The sequence below is a fragment of the Phyllobates terribilis genome, unplaced genomic scaffold, assembly GCF_046119375.1.
Source record: "Phyllobates terribilis strain yellow unplaced genomic scaffold, ASM4611937v1 Scaffold_505__1_contigs__length_1300667, whole genome shotgun sequence".
Taxonomy (NCBI): domain Eukaryota; kingdom Metazoa; phylum Chordata; class Amphibia; order Anura; family Dendrobatidae; genus Phyllobates; species Phyllobates terribilis.
Window position 1 is genome coordinate 932,114 of NW_027363265.1, and position 16,496 is coordinate 948,609.

The 16,496-nt window shown below is 44.2% G+C and overlaps 8 non-coding genes and 1 pseudogene across 8 annotated transcripts; all 9 read left to right on the forward strand.

Annotated features, from left to right (window-relative positions):
- The first annotated feature begins 5,963 nt into the window (after nt 1–5,963).
- LOC141231425 (U2 spliceosomal RNA) lies at nt 5,964–6,152 on the forward strand. The gene has a single exon (XR_012297827.1). It is a non-coding gene; the product is annotated as a U2 spliceosomal RNA (small nuclear RNA).
- A 1,115-nt stretch (nt 6,153–7,267) lies between these two features.
- Nucleotides 7,268–7,458, forward strand: LOC141231132 (U2 spliceosomal RNA). The gene has a single exon (XR_012297542.1). It is a non-coding gene; the product is annotated as a U2 spliceosomal RNA (small nuclear RNA).
- Nucleotides 7,459–8,576: 1,118 nt separating this feature from the next.
- On the forward strand, nt 8,577–8,767 carry LOC141231304 (U2 spliceosomal RNA). Its single transcript, XR_012297717.1, has one exon. It is a non-coding gene; the product is annotated as a U2 spliceosomal RNA (small nuclear RNA).
- A 1,121-nt stretch (nt 8,768–9,888) lies between these two features.
- LOC141231133 (U2 spliceosomal RNA) lies at nt 9,889–10,079 on the forward strand. The gene has a single exon (XR_012297543.1). It is a non-coding gene; the product is annotated as a U2 spliceosomal RNA (small nuclear RNA).
- A 1,118-nt stretch (nt 10,080–11,197) lies between these two features.
- On the forward strand, nt 11,198–11,388 carry LOC141231135 (U2 spliceosomal RNA). Its single transcript, XR_012297545.1, has one exon. It is a non-coding gene; the product is annotated as a U2 spliceosomal RNA (small nuclear RNA).
- A 1,124-nt stretch (nt 11,389–12,512) lies between these two features.
- On the forward strand, nt 12,513–12,703 carry LOC141231136 (U2 spliceosomal RNA). The gene has a single exon (XR_012297546.1). It is a non-coding gene; the product is annotated as a U2 spliceosomal RNA (small nuclear RNA).
- Nucleotides 12,704–13,818: 1,115 nt separating this feature from the next.
- Nucleotides 13,819–14,009, forward strand: LOC141231438 (U2 spliceosomal RNA). Its single transcript, XR_012297838.1, has one exon. It is a non-coding gene; the product is annotated as a U2 spliceosomal RNA (small nuclear RNA).
- Nucleotides 14,010–15,124: 1,115 nt separating this feature from the next.
- Nucleotides 15,125–15,264, forward strand: LOC141231470 (U2 spliceosomal RNA; annotated as a pseudogene).
- Nucleotides 15,265–16,058: 794 nt separating this feature from the next.
- On the forward strand, nt 16,059–16,247 carry LOC141231463 (U2 spliceosomal RNA). Its single transcript, XR_012297851.1, has one exon. It is a non-coding gene; the product is annotated as a U2 spliceosomal RNA (small nuclear RNA).
- The last annotated feature ends 249 nt before the right edge of the window (nt 16,248–16,496 follow it).

A 16,496-nucleotide genomic window follows, 5' to 3' on the forward strand; every position in this document is an offset into this window, starting at 1 on the left:
CGACATTCAGCCAGCCAGGTATCCTGCCTGCAGTAGATGGAATGTGGCAATGGAACGCTGGCTGCGCATGTCATAATAGGCTCTGAGCCTTTATATACCTGTGCACAGCAGCAGCCACCTTCAGTCTGCTGCTGGACAGCCAGCAGCAGCAGCAGCAGCAGGAGAGGTATGTAATCAGCAGCCCTCCTGCTAAGGGTAGACAGCTGCTCGTTCCACCCCACCCCCCGCCTTAATTGGTTCTCCTCCCTTCCAACGGTGTTGAGGCGGGTGGGAACAGCAGGGGGTGAAGGTGCTGTGTTTAAAGAGGTGGAGTTATGCAGATCTAAAACGCGTGGATTGCAGCAGCAGCAAGCCGAAAAGTGCAGGCATGTAAGGGATCTAGAGGTTGACAACATGTCTTCTTAACGGGAGTCCAGGAGCTCATCTCCACAAATGGACTTTTCAGGATCCTTGGGTGGCTCCGTAGTTTGAAACCAATTCTGGTTATCGCTTCTCGGCCTTTTGGCTAGGATCAGGTACAGTGATCTAACGGTTGCTGCCTTGGTCTCGGCTAGGAGGTGCCTGGGGTACCCGACTTGTTGGCCTTGGGGGATCGCTCTCTCTTAACGGAGGGAGCTTCACCCCCTTGCAGCTATTGGCAGGTCGGCTTAGTCCCCGGACAACGGGGAGCGATCGCGTCTTGTCTTCGGGGCGACCCGAGGAAATAAGGGCGTTTTCCTTTGCTGAGCTTTATCGCTTAGTGGGCTGTGTAAGTTCTTGGGGTACCCCTCCCTCGGTCTTGGGTTTGTTCCTGCTTTTGTGGGATTCATTCCCTTGTTACTATTGGGGGAGGGCTTAGTCCCTGAGGGCCGAAAATGCCTTTTTCTTTTGGATTTGCGGTGGGGGAGACTCCACTGTGACAGTCCATTAGAATCATGGTGGATGAATGCCAGCGCCATGAGAAGAATCTGCAGTACATCGTGCATGAGATTCTTTTTGGGTTCTTCCACCTGGAGCGAGATAAGATCCTGTGTCTTTACGATCAGGAATTCCGTGGGCGATATACCATTTCCTTTATGGCTAAATCATGCTGTGATAATATCCATGCAGCACTGATGGTTGCGGACAAGGACGATGCGAGACTGAACGGGCTGAGCTTTGACTTCCTGTACGGTGAAGAGGAAGTACCCTTGGTGATCTTCATGTACAGCCCATTCGTCTCTGAGGGCGATATCGAAACCTTTTTGAAGCGTTACTGCAAGTCAGTGCGCTTCTCACATGATATCCTCAACTCCCAGCGCTTCTGGAATGGGAAGAGGAAATACCTGGTGAAGTTCCATCCAGATCAGAGCGGCATTGGTGGTCTTCACCATCCGCCTGCTAATTTTGCCATTGGTAATGTCAGGGGATTCCTACGCTACCCAGGAATGCCCCTTCAATGCCGGAATTGTCATGAATATGAGCATACACGAGAAAATTGTACAAGGGCTCATGTAGTCTTTTGCAACAAGTGCGGTAAGAGTGGGCACACCTCCGCTACGTGTGACTCTGAGATCATATGTAACCTATGTGGGAAGGCAGGTCACGCCTTCAGGAATTGTCCGAGCAAAAAGTCAAAAACATATGACATGTTTAAGTCAGGTCAACTGACTATCCAAGAATACTTCGGAGGGAGTATTACTACACCTGCCCCTGGACCTGGGTTGGCGCACGCTGACGGGTCCGGACCAAATCCTTCAACGGCTCCGCCAGAGGGCCCGCTGGTAGTTCCACAGAAGGACGGTCGTAGGGGCTCCATAAGATTAACCGAGGGTTCGCTCTCTGTGGAATTGATCGATGTTCTGGCTCTAGATGTTGCCGTATCTCAGAGTCAAGAGGAAGGGTCCTCATCCAGCATGAATGCACCACCGGCATTATGTGGAACTGAGGAGACCTCTAGTACCCCGATTAAGCAAGCACCCAGATTCGCCACACCATCATCGGTGATCTTGAGTAAGGGCAAAAAGGGTACGCTCCTTAATCGATCAACCAGTGTGTCGGAAAGAGAGACCTCTAGGGCGCGAAGTAAAAAGGACCCGGCTAAGACCCAGTCGAGCCCTGGTCCTCGAACCAGAAGTCGCAGTAGTTCCGTGACCAGACCAGAGGACAAGACGACCCAGAGGGATGACACCCGTTCCATAGACCAGACCGCCATGAGGACTGCAGATGCACAGGACTTGGAAAAGATGGACAGCTCCCAGCCTCTGAAAAGGCAACGGGAGGACGTAAAGCAACCTGATATCCAAAGAAAACACGGATGTCGAGGTCCAGATGAGGAGCCAAAAGTGGATGATGCCTTTTTGCCTGCTTCAGATCCCGGTAATATTAAACAAATCCTGACCCCTGGAGATGCGGAGGAGGAGGTGCCGTGTATTGACTTCTTCCCATCTTCAGATCCTGATTCTTCTTAATGTCTGTTCCTCTTAAAATCTCCTCACTAAATGTGAGGTCCCTAAAGAGCCCTACACGTAGGGCTGCTTTATTTTCTTATTTAGAGACATTGGACTTTGATTTCTGCTTTCTACAAGAATGTGGTATACAGAGTAATTTAAATTATAAGGACTTAAAAGAAGACTGGAAACTGGGCGCTTCTGTGTGGTCCGGTGCTAATGACTGTCGTGCTGCCGGAGTTGGACTACTTTGCCGTGGACATTCTACCATCATTCAATCTGTGACTGAAATTATACCTGGCAGAGCTATTTTAATACATCTTGTTTTTAATGGACTTTCTTTACGTTTATTAAATGTGTACGCTCCTCCTGGGAAGCAGGAAAGGGCGGATTTACTTGAAATATTGCCATTATTTTGTGTTGGGTCAACCCCCCTGCTAGTGGGAGGAGATTTTAATTGTTTACGTGATGGGGAATCCCGGCAGGGTGGGGATGTGAATCGTAAAGACCGTACCTCCTATTTGTTGAAAAGTTTAATTGATGATTTTAGATTACAGGACTGCTGGAAGGAACTCTTGCCGGCGGATCCATGTGTTACATGGTCCAATGGAAGAGTTTCTTCTAGAATTGATTTCATATTTGCTTCTACTGCCTTTAAACCTTGTAAATGTTTTCTTTTATCTAATTTATTCTCTGATCATAAAGTTTTATCTGTGTTTTTAGAGTTAGCAGGGGAACAAAATACCTCAAGAGGCCCATGGAGATTAAATACAACTCTCCTAGAGGATATTGATATTCAAAAGAGGTTTGTGCAGGCCTACCAGTGCTGGCAATCAAAGAGAGACCCCCGCGCCTCGATGCTGGATTGGTGGGAGAGCATTAAACCTAAGATTAAATTATTTTTTATTAAGGCAGGGAAAATGAAAGCAAAAAAGAAAAAGCAGTGGTTTTATGTTTTTAATATGAGATTACAAGTACTCTTTAAACTAAAAGAAGTTGGTATTGATGTGGATGATGATATTGCAAATCTTAAGTCTGAAATAAAAAATGCTCTTAATGAAAAAGGAAAACAAATAATTTTTAACTCCCATGTACAGCACCTGGAGGAAGGAGAGAAATGCTCCCGATTCTTCTTCAAAAAGGTAATGGGGAGGAGGGACGCAATCCTAAATCTTGAAGGTGAAAATGATATTAAGGGTATGTTAGGAAAAGCTTTTAATTTTTATCAACTTCTTTTTAACACTAAAGTTATAGATCCATCCTTTTTAGAGTATGCTATTAATTCCCTTGATTTTAAGTTAGATATTTTAGACCAGGGTATTTTATCTAGGGATCTCACCAGTGAGGAACTTTTACAGATTTTTAAAAGTTTCTCCAGTGGGAAAGCCCCTGGGGAAGACGGTCTACCGATTGAGTTTTATCTGACTTTTTGGGGAATTTTAAAGAACGATATGTTTTTATTGTTTAAAGAAGCTTTTAATACTAATAAATTACCCCCATCTTGGAGGAGAGGTCTGGTATCTTTAATATATAAAAAAGGGGATAGGAGCCAACTTAAAAACTGGCGGCCTATTACGCTTTTAAACCTTGATTATAAAATTTTAGCTAAACTTATTGCAGTCCGTTTAAAACCCTTTATAGCCAAATTAATTCACCCTAACCAGGTATGTGGTGTTCCCGGAAGAACCATAGCTGAGTCCCTCAACATAATTAGGGATACCATATGGTATTCAAAAGAGAGAAGTCAAAACCTTGCTATTTTATCCTTAGACTTTGAAAAAGCTTTTGACAGGGTATCGCATGAATTTCTTTTTATGGTTCTTAAAAAAATGGCGTTTCCAGAGAAAATTTTAACCCGCATTATGCTTTTATATCATTCTTGTTTTAGTCAAATTTCTGTAAATGGGTTTTTAACGAAGGGGGTTCCTCTATTATCAGGGGTGAAACAAGGGTGCCCTCTCTCACCACTGCTCTTTATCTGTGTTATGGAACCACTATTAACCATACTGAGAAAAGATAAAGTAATTAAAGGGGTACCTATTCCCGGGAGTAGGGGTATGCAACTTAAAGCCCTAAGTTACATGGATGATGTTACCATACTATGTCCAGATTCCACATCTCTGAGGAGGGTATTGAGAAACACACAATTTTTCTGTGAAGCCTCAGGTTTTAAATTAAATATAGATAAATGTGACTGTTTTAATGTGGGGGGATGGGACTCCTCTTTGACCCCTGGGATAGTGATACAGAAAAATCACATAAAAATTTTAGGAATTATTTTTAACCAAGACAATGAGGGGGACCCTAACTGGGACTCTGCAATGGATAAAATTGAAAAAAAGATCTCATTGTGGAATTTAAGGAACCTTAGTATGGAAGGTAAAATTTTAATTACTAAAGCCGTTTTAATTCCCATTATGTTGTATGTTGCAATGGTGTTTCCCCCTTCCAATTTACAAATCAAGAAAGTAACAAGAATTGTTTTTATGTTTTTATGGGGTTCAAAAATGGAAAAGTTAAAAAGAGATCTGATGTACAAATGTAAATCTAATGGAGGTAAAGATGTACCCAATTTTTTTTACCTTTTTCCATATAAAGTATTTCTGCTTCTGTTTTAAGGTTTTTAAATCTGATGGCATTTTTAGTTATTTTTTAAAATATGCAGCAGGAATGATTTTTAAAAGGTGGTTTAGCCTACCTTTAAGTTCTCCTGTGCTCCTGTGCCCACCTAAACAGTATGTGATACTTGAGAAAACGGTCAGGCTTTTAGGTCTCCAGGAATTGGAGCCTGATATATTGGGGGACCAAAGGAAGGTATCTATTGCTTGCAGACACTCTGAGGACACAATTCCTGTCTCCAATTTTTCACAGGCAAGGTCCAAAACGGTGTGGCGAAATGTGTACGGGAAATATCTTGCAAATGTACACAAGGACCTTGCCTGGGCTATCGTCCACCAGTGCCTCCCTACCCGTGAGTTTCAACATAGGCGGGGGCTGGTGGCGAGAGCCAAATGTCCAAGAGATATATGCGGGGAAAGTGAGTCTGTATTGCATCTCTTTTGGAATTGTCCTTTTGCACAGGAGGTTTGGAGAAAGGTAGGCCCACTTTTAAAATGGGCATGTGGCCTGAAAGATTTTAATCACTTTTATGTCTTTTATGGTCTTTTTAAGTGTCCAAATTTTAAACAATTCCGAGTTGCCTGGATTATTATTAATTGTTTTAAAAATGCCATGTGGAAAGTTAGAAATATTTTACTCATATTGATTCAACAGACTGTATAAAAATTGCTTTAAGTGAAATGTATATTTACTATCTCAGAGATAAAAAACTGTATGGAGCAAAAGAAGCGGCTTCTATGTGGTGTGTACAATTATGGAACACAATTAGTGGTAATTAAATAAACCCAAGTACATCTGTAATTATGATTTTCTTAATTGTTACAATGGTTTTATGATGGTAAATTGTGTTTTTACAAAAAACTTGAATTGATTATTATCATGTTTTATCATTTTATTGTAATGTTATAAATGTTCTTTTTTAAAACCTTTGTAAATATACTTTTGAATCAATAAAATTGCGTTGAAACCTTATCTGTTCTTATCAGTTTAATATCTGATACGTCCCCTATCTGGGGACCATATATTAAATGGATTTTTAGAACAGGGAGATGGAAAAAGAGCTTGCTCTGTCCACTCCACGCATTGACCTGGTATTGCAGTATCTCCAGGACCGGTGCACCCCTTCTTTAATGCAGTTTCTAAAATCAGAAAGAATTGAATTCAATGTTTTTTGTTCATTTTGCTTGTTTGTCGGATTTTGGGATGGACTCTTTGGCTTTGCTTTTCTTCTCCTCATTGGATTTTTCATGTTCAAAGTTGCAGAAGCCAGATTACAAGCTCATTTTGGTTCAACTTCAGCAACTGTGCATTGCATTGCCATGTAATGTAATGAAATGCTATCTTTCTAGCTCTCCCTTTTTACTTCCTTTTGGATAAACAGACATATTAGGCAAGCATTTTGGAGCTTTCACCTAAATAACTACAGGTGGTGAGATAAGCTGCACAATATAATTGACCTTTCAGTATATTGTTGCACACACACCATCTATTTAGCAAATGCCCTTGTTATCAACAGCAGCCTTTTAAACTCACTTGAGCTAACAGGTATGTGCGCTGGTTACTCTGCTGCGCTTAAAATTTCTTTTTTGGTTTGCTACAATGCCTTTTCTGAAACGTTGTCTCCCTCTGCTGGAACACTGACTTCTTTCATTTAATGCCTGCAGACTATAAAAGAGAACCCAACCCAAAAAGTTTGGTTGATTAGTCTGTGGCATTCTGTTAAACTGTTGCTTATGGCGGTCTCTGTGAGCTTCTCAGCGACATTCAGCCAGCCAGGTATCCTGCCTGCAGTAGATGGAATGTGGCAATGGAACGCTGGCTGCGCGTGTCATAATAGGCTCTGAGCCTTTATATACCTGTGCACAGCAGCAGCCACCTTCAGTCTGCTGCTGGACAGCCAGCAGCAGCAGCAGCAGGAGAGGTATGTAATCAGCAGCCCTCCTGCTAAGGGTAGACAGCTGCTCGTTCCACCCCACCCCCCGCCTTAATTGGTTCTCCTCCCTTCCAACGGTGTTGAGGCGGGTGGGAACAGCAGGGGGTGAAGGTGCTGTGTTTAAAGAGGTGGAGTTATGCAGATCTAAAACGCGTGGATTGCAGCAGCAGCAAGCCGAAAAGTGCAGGCATGTAAGGGATCTAGAGGTTGACAACATGTCTTCTTAACGGGAGTCCAAGAGCTCATCTCCACAAATGGACTTTTCAGGATCCTTGGGTGGCTCCGTAGTTTGAAACCAATTCTGGTTATCGCTTCTCGGCCTTTTGGCTAAGATCAAGTGTAGTATCTGTTCTTATCAGTTTAATATCTGATACGTCCCCTATCTGGGGACCATATATTAAATGGATTTTTAGAACAGGGAGATGGAAAAAGAGCTTGCTCTGTCCACTCCACGCATTGACCTGGTATTGCAGTATCTCCAGGACCGGTGCACCCCTTCTTTAATGCAGTTTCTAAAATCAGAAAGAATTGAATTCAATGTTTTTTGTTCATTTTGCTTGTTTGTCGGATTTTGGGATGGACTCTTTGGCTTTGCTTTTCTTCTCCTCATTGGATTTTTCATGTTCAAAGTTGCAGAAGCCAGATTACAAGCTCATTTTGGTTCAACTTCAGCAACTGTGCATTGCATTGCCATGTAATGTAATGAAATGCTATCTTTCTAGCTCTCCCTTTTTACTTCCTTTTGGATAAACAGACATATTAGGCAAGCATTTTGGAGCTTTCACCTAAATAACTACAGGTGGTGAGATAAGCTGCACAATATAATTGACCTTTCAGTATATTGTTGCACACACACCATCTATTTAGCAAATGCCCTTGTTATCAACAGCAGCCTTTTAAACTCACCTGAGCTAACAGGTATGTGCGCTGGTTACTCTGCTGCGCTTAAAATTTCTTTTTTGGTTTGCTACAATGCCTTTTCTGAAACGTTGTCTCCCTCTGCTGGAACACTGACTTCTTTCATTTAATGCCTGCAGACTATAAAAGAGAACCCAACCCAAAAAGTTTGGTTGATTAGTCTGTGGCATTCTGTTAAACTGTTGCTTATGGCGGTCTCTGTGAGCTTCTCAGCGACATTCAGCCAGCCAGGTATCCTGCCTGCAGTAGATGGAATGTGGCAATGGAGCGCTGGCTGCGCGTGTCATAATAGGCTCTGAGCCTTTATATACCTGTGCACAGCAGCAGCCACCTTCAGTCTGCTGCTGGACAGCCAGCAGCAGCAGCAGCAGCAGGAGAGGTATGTAATCAGCAGCCCTCCTGCTAAGGGTAGACAGCTGCTCGTTCCACCCCACCCCCCGCCTTAATTGGTTCTCCTCCCTTCCAACGGTGTTGAGGCGGGTGGGAACAGCAGGGGGTGAAGGTGCTGTGTTTAAAGAGGTGGAGTTATGCAGATCTAAAACGCGTGGATTGCAGCAGCAGCAAGCCGAAAAGTGCAGGCATGTAAGGGATCTAGAGGTTGACAACATGTCTTCTTAAAGGGAGTCCAGGAGCTCATCTCCACAAATGGACTTTTCAGGATCCTTGGGTGGCTCTGTAGTTTGAAACCAATTCTGGTTATCGCTTCTCGGCCTTTTGGCTAAGATCAAGTGTAGTATCTGTTCTTATCAGTTTAATATCTGATACGTCCCCTATCTGGGGACCATATATTAAATGGATTTTTAGAACAGGGAGATGGAAAAAGAGCTTGCTCTGTCCACTCCACGCATTGACCTGGTATTGCAGTATCCCCAGGACCGGTGCACCCCTTCTTTAATGCAGTTTCTAAAATCAGAAAGAATTGAATTCAATGTTTTTTGTTCATTTTGCTTGTTTGTCGGATTTTGGGATGGACTCTTTGGCTTTGCTTTTCTTCTCCTCATTGGATTTTTCATGTTCAAAGTTGCAGAAGCCAGATTACAAGCTCATTTTGGTCCAACTTCAGCAACTGTGCATTGCATTGCCATGTAATGTAATGAAATGCTATCTTTCTAGCTCTCCCTTTTTACTTCCTTTTGGATAAACAGACATATTAGGCAAGCATTTTGGAGCTTTCACCTAAATAACTACAGGTGGTGAGATAAGCTGCACAATATAATTGACCTTTCAGTATATTGTTGCACACACACCATCTATTTAGCAAATGCCCTTGTTATCAACAGCAGCCTTTTAAACTCACCTGAGCTAACAGGTATGTGCGCTGGTTACTCTGCTGCGCTTAAAATTTCTTTTTTGGTTTGCTACAATGCCTTTTCTGAAACGTTGTCTCCCTCTGCTGGAACACTGACTTCTTTCATTTAATGCCTGCAGACTATAAAAGAGAACCCAACCCAAAAAGTTTGGTTGATTAGTCTGTGGCATTCTGTTAAACTGTTGCTTATGGCGGTCTCTGTGAGCTTCTCAGCGACATTCAGCCAGCCAGGTATCCTGCCTGCAGTAGATGGAATGTGGCAATGGAACGCTGGCTGCGCGTGTCATAATAGGCTCTGAGCCTTTATATACCTGTGCACAGCAGCAGCCACCTTCAGTCTGCTGCTGGACAGCCAGCAGCAGCAGCAGCAGCAGCAGGAGAGGTATGTAATCAGCAGCCCTCCTGCTAAGGGTAGACAGCTGCTCGTTCCACCCCACCCCCCGCCTTAATTGGTTCTCCTCCCTTCCAACGGTGTTGAGGCGGGTGGGAACAGCAGGGGGTGAAGGTGCTGTGTTTAAAGAGGTGGAGTTATGCAGATCTAAAACGCGTGGATTGCAGCAGCAGCAAGCCGAAAAGTGCAGGCATGTAAGGGATCTAGAGGTTGACAACATGTCTTCTTAACGGGAGTCCAGGAGCTCATCTCCACAAATGGACTTTTCAGGATCCTTGGGTGGCTCCGTAGTTTGAAACCAATTCTGGTTATCGCTTCTCGGCCTTTTGGCTAAGATCAAGTGTAGTATCTGTTCTTATCAGTTTAATATCTGATACGTCCCCTATCTGGGGACCATATATTAAATGGATTTTTAGAACAGGGAGATGGAAAAAGAGCTTGCTCTGTCCACTCCACGCATTGACCTGGTATTGCAGTATCTCCAGGACCGGTGCACCCCTTCTTTAATGCAGTTTCTAAAATCAGAAAGAATTGAATTCAATGTTTTTTGTTCATTTTGCTTGTTTGTCGGATTTTGGGATGGACTCTTTGGCTTTGCTTTTCTTCTCCTCATTGGATTTTTCATGTTCAAAGTTGCAGAAGCCAGATTACAAGCTCATTTTGGTTCAACTTCAGCAACTGTGCATTGCATTGCCATGTAATGTAATGAAATGCTATCTTTCTAGCTCTCCCTTTTTACTTCCTTTTGGATAAACAGACATATTAGGCAAGCATTTTGGAGCTTTCACCTAAATAACTACAGGTGGTGAGATAAGCTGCACAATATAATTGACCTTTCAGTATATTGTTGCACACACACCATCTATTTAGCAAATGCCCTTGTTATCAACAGCAGCCTTTTAAACTCACCTGAGCTAACAGGTATGTGCGCTGGTTACTCTGCTGCGCTTAAAATTTCTTTTTTGGTTTGCTACAATGCCTTTTCTGAAACGTTGTCTCCCTCTGCTGGAACACTGATTTCTTTCATTTAATGCCTGCAGACTATAAAAGAGAACCCAACCCAAAAAGTTTGGTTGATTAGTCTGTGGCATTCTGTTAAACTGTTGCTTATGGCGGTCTCTGTGAGCTTCTCAGCGACATTCAGCCAGCCAGGTATCCTGCCTGCAGTAGATGGAATGTGGCAATGGAACGCTGGCTGCGCGTGTCATAATAGGCTCTGAGCCTTTATATACCTGTGCACAGCAGCAGCCACCTTCAGTCTGCTGCTGGACAGCCAGCAGCAGCAGCAGCAGCAGGAGAGGTATGTAATCAGCAGCCCTCCTGCTAAGGGTAGACAGCTGCTCGTTCCACTCCACCCCCCGCCTTAATTGGTTCTCCTCCCTTCCAACGGTATTGAGGCGGGTGGGAACAGCAGGGGGTGAAGGTGCTGTGTTTAAAGAGGTGGAGTTATGCAGATCTAAAACGCGTGGATTGCAGCAGCAGCAAGCCGAAAAGTGCAGGCATGTAAGGGATCTAGAGGTTGACAACATGTCTTCTTAACGGGAGTCCAGGAGCTCATCTCCACAAATGGACTTTTCAGGATCCTTGGGTGGCTCCGTAGTTTGAAACCAATTCTGGTTATCGCTTCTCGGCCTTTTGGCTAAGATCAAGTGTAGTATCTGTTCTTATCAGTTTAATATCTGATACGTCCCCTATCTGGGGACCATATATTAAATGGATTTTTAGAACAGGGAGATGGAAAAAGAGCTTGCTCTGTCCACTCCACGCATTGACCTGGTATTGCAGTATCTCCAGGACCGGTGCACCCCTTCTTTAATGCAGTTTCTAAAATCAGAAAGAATTGAATTCAATGTTTTTTGTTCATTTTGCTTGTTTGTCGGATTTTGGGATGGACTCTTTGGCTTTGCTTTTCTTCTCCTCATTGGATTTTTCATGTTCAAAGTTGCAGAAGCCAGATTACAAGCTCATTTTGGTTCAACTTCAGCAACTGTGCATTGCATTGCCATGTAATGTAATGAAATGCTATCTTTCTAGCTCTCCCTTTTTACTTCCTTTTGGATAAACAGACATATTAGGCAAGCATTTTGGAGCTTTCACCTAAATAACTACAGGTGGTGAGATAAGCTGCACAATATAATTGACCTTTCAGTATATTGTTGCACACACACCATCTATTTAGCAAATGCCCTTGTTATCAACAGCAGCCTTTTAAACTCACCTGAGCTAACAGGTATGTGCGCTGGTTACTCTGCTGCGCTTAAAATTTCTTTTTTGGTTTGCTACAATGCCTTTTCTGAAACGTTGTCTCCCTCTGCTGGAACACTGACTTCTTTCATTTAATGCCTGCAGACTATAAAAGAGAACCCAACCCAAAAAGTTTGGTTGATTAGTCTGTGGCATTCTGTTAAACTGTTGCTTATGGCGGTCTCTGTGAGCTTCTCAGCGACATTCAGCCAGCCAGGTATCCTGCCTGCAGTAGATGGAATGTGGCAATGGAACGCTGGCTGCGCGTGTCATAATAGGCTCTGAGCCTTTATATACCTGTGCACAGCAGCAGCCACCTTCAGTCTGCTGCTGGACAGCCAGCAGCAGCAGCAGCAGCAGCAGCAGGAGAGGTATGTAATCAGCAGCCCTCCTGCTAAGGGTAGACAGCTGCTCGTTCCACCCCACCCCCCGCCTTAATTGGTTCTCCTCCCTTCCAACGGTGTTAAGGCGGGTGGGAACAGCAGGGGGTGAAGGTGTTGTGTTTAAAGAGGTGGAGTTATGCAGATCTAAAACGCGTGGATTGCAGCAGCAGCAAGCCGAAAAGTGCAGGCATGTAAGGGATCTAGAGGTTGACAACATGTCTTCTTAACGGGAGTCCAGGAGCTCATCTCCACAAATGGACTTTTCAGGATCCTTGGGTGGCTCCGTAGTTTGAAACCAATTCTGGTTATCGCTTCTCGGCCTTTTGGCTAAGATCAAGTGTAGTATCTGTTCTTATCAGTTTAATATCTGATACGTCCCCTATCTGGGGACCATATATTAAATGGATTTTTAGAACAGGGAGATGGAAAAAGAGCTTGCTCTGTCCACTCCACGCATTGACCTGGTATTGCAGTATCTCCAGGACCGGTGCACCCCTTCTTTAATGCAGTTTCTAAAATCAGAAAGAATTGAATTCAATGTTTTTTGTTCATTTTGCTTGTTTGTCGGATTTTGGGATGGACTTTTTGGCTTTGCTTTTCTTCTCCTCATTGGATTTTTCATGTTCAAAGTTGCAGAAGCCAGATTACAAGCTCATTTTGGTTCAACTTCAGCAACTGTGCATTGCATTGCCATGTAATGTAATGAAATGCTATCTTTCTAGCTCTCCCTTTTTACTTCCTTTTGGATAAACAGACATATTAGGCAAGCATTTTGGAGCTTTCACCTAAATAACTACAGGTGGTGAGATAAGCTGCACAATATAATTGACCTTTCAGTATATTGTTGCACACACACCATCTATTTAGCAAATGCCCTTGTTATCAACAGCAGCCTTTTAAACTCACCTGAGCTAACAGGTATGTGCGCTGGTTACTCTGCTGCGCTTAAAATTTCTTTTTTGGTTTGCTACAATGCCTTTTCTGAAACGTTGTCTCCCTCTGCTGGAACACTGACTTCTTTCATTTAATGCCTGCAGACTATAAAAGAGAACCCAACCCAAAAAGTTTGGTTGATTAGTCTGTGGCATTCTGTTAAACTGTTGCTTATGGCGGTCTCTGTGAGCTTCTCAGCGACATTCAGCCAGCCAGGTATCCTGCCTGCAGTAGATGGAATGTGGCAATGGAACGCTGGCTGCGCGTGTCATAATAGGCTCTGAGCCTTTATATACCTGTGCACAGCAGCAGCCACCTTCAGTCTGCTGCTGGACAGCCAGCAGCAGCAGCAGCAGGAGAGGTATGTAATCAGCAGCCCTCCTGCTAAGGGTAGACAGCTGCTCGTTCCACCCCACCCCCCGCCTTAATTGGTTCTCCTCCCTTCCAACGGTGTTGAGGCGGGTGGGAACAGCAGGGGGTGAAGGTGCTGTGTTTAAAGAGGTGGAGTTATGCAGATCTAAAACGCGTGGATTGCAGCAGCAGCAAGCCGAAAAGTGCAGGCATGTAAGGGATCTAGAGGTTGACAACATGTCTTCTTAACGGGAGTCCAGGAGCTCATCTCCACAAATGGACTTTTCAGGATCCTTGGGTGGCTCCGTAGTTTGAAACCAATTCTGGTTATCGCTTCTCGGCCTTTTGGCTAAGATCAAGTGTAGTATCTGTTCTTATCAGTTTAATATCTGATATGTCCCCTATCTGGGGACCATATATTAAATGGATTTTTAGAACAGGGAGATGGAAAAAGAGCTTGCTCTGTCCACTCCACGCATTGACCTGGTATTGCAGTATCTCCAGGACCGGTGCACCCCTTCTTTAATGCAGTTTCTAAAATCAGAAAGAATTGAATTCAATGTTTTTTGTTCATTTTGCTTGTTTGTCGGATTTTGGGATGGACTCTTTGGCTTTGCTTTTCTTCTCCTCATTGGATTTTTCATGTTCAAAGTTGCAGAAGCCAGATTACAAGCTCATTTTGGTTCAACTTCAGCAACTGTGCATTGCATTGCCATGTAATGTAATGAAATGCTATCTTTCTAGCTCTCCCTTTTTACTTCCTTTTGGATAAACAGACATATTAGGCAAGCATTTTGGAGCTTTCACCTAAATAACTACAGGTGGTGAGATAAGCTGCACAATATAATTGACCTTTCAGTATATTGTTGCACACACACCATCTATTTAGCAAATGCCCTTGTTATCAACAGCAGCCTTTTAAACTCACCTGAGCTAACAGGTATGTGCGCTGGTTACTCTGCTGCGCTTAAAATTTCTTTTTTGGTTTGCTACAATGCCTTTTCTGAAACGTTGTCTCCCTCTGCTGGAACACTGACTTCTTTCATTTAATGCCTGCAGACTATAAAAGAGAACCCAACCCAAAAAGTTTGGTTGATTAGTCTGTGGCATTCTGTTAAACTGTTGCTTATGGCGGTCTCTGTGAGCTTCTCAGTGACATTCAGCCAGCCAGGTATCCTGCCTGCAGTAGATGGAATGTGGCAATGGAACGCTGGCTGCGCGTGTCATAATAGGCTCTGAGCCTTTATATACCTGTGCACAGCAGCAGCCACCTTCAGTCTGCTGCTGGACAGCCAGCAGCAGCAGCAGCAGGAGAGGTATGTAATCAGCAGCCCTCCTGCTAAGGGTAGACAGCTGCTCGTTCCACCCCACCCCCCTCCTTAATTGGTTCTCCTCCCTTCCAACGGTGTTGAGGCGGGTGGGAACAGCAGGGGGTGAAGGTGCTGTGTTTAAAGAGGTGGAGTTATGCAGATCTAAAACGCGTGGATTGCAGCAGCAGCAAGCCGAAAAGTGCAGGCATGTAAGGGATCTAGAGGTTGACAACATGTCTTCTTAACGGGAGTCCAGGAGCTCATCTCCACAAATGGACTTTTCAGGATCCTTGGGTGGCTCCGTAGTTTGAAACCAATTCTGGTTATCGCTTCTCGGCCTTTTGGCTAAGATCAAGTGTAGTATCTGTTCTTATCAGCTTCTCGGCCTTTTGGCTAAGATCAAGTGTAGTGTCTTTCGAAAAGGCGGTTTTGGATGTTGGCCGCCCTAGTAGATTGATACATTATGCACACTGGGGTTTAGGCGCTTGTTAGTACGCCAGGTGGCTAATATAGTCATCTGGTGGAAAGCATGGCCCCCCAGGATCGACGCCATTGGGCCGGGGAAGATCGAAAGCCCGAAGTGTGAAGTGCCCCAGGAGTGGTGACCCTGGGGTGCCTTAACTCACTGGGATTGGGAACCCCACTTGAGTTTATGGCACATTTGCACAAGCACTTCAAATTTTCTTTCTTCGCACACACCCTTATTCCGGGCCTTCTGGCCTTAGGATGGGGAATTTTTCAATTCCCGGTCGAAGGTCCGGGCAGTATTATACTGTGAAACCTTCACTATTTATTTAATTTCTTTGTCACTGTGTGTCCACTTATTCACGTGTGTCACGTCCTACTAGGATTTTGTCGGGATGCGGTTCCCTTACGGGTTCCTCTCTTGGCAGGTCTAGGGGGGGAGTGTGTGGCCATCAGGTTCCGCTCCCCCCTGAACCCCCCTGGCTCTCCTCTTTTGGGAGGAGAGCGTTGTTGGCTCCCCTCTTCCGGGAGGGGAGCACAGTCTTTGGCTCCCAGTGCCTTGCTCGGGTGAGAACTCGGGCAGGTGCTGGGGGTAAGATTGGGTCGCCTCTGGCTTCGGCTGGAGGTGGCTTTTTGTCCCTGTTCCTCGCTGTGGCCTTTTGGCTCGGAGGGACGGGGAATGGTTTGGGGGACCCTTCTCCTTTTGGAGAGGGTTTCAAGAAGACCAGCATCCTAGTGCACTTTTTTTGTGGCACTTGTCACTTTTTTAAGCGCACTCGGGTTTTGTACACGAATTCGGGCTTTCAAAAAAAAAAAAAAAAAAAAAAAAATCTGTTCTTATCAGTTTAATATCTGATACGTCCCCTATCTGGGGACCATATATTAAATGGATTTTTAGAACAGGGAGATGGAAAAAGAGCTTGCTCTGTCCACTCCACGCATTGACCTGGTATTGCAGTATCTCCAGGACCGGTGCACCCCTTCTTTAATGCAGTTTCTAAAATCAGAAAGAATTGAATTCAATGTTTTTTGTTCATTTTGCTTGTTTGTCGGATTTTGGGATGGACTCTTTGGCTTTGCTTTTCTTCTCCTCATTGGATTTTTCATGTTCAAAGTTGCAGAAGCCAGATTACAAGCTCATTTTGGTTCAACTTCAGCAACTGTGCATTGCATTGCCATGTAATGTAATGAAATGCTATCTTTCTAGCTCTCCCTTTTTACTTCCTTTTGGA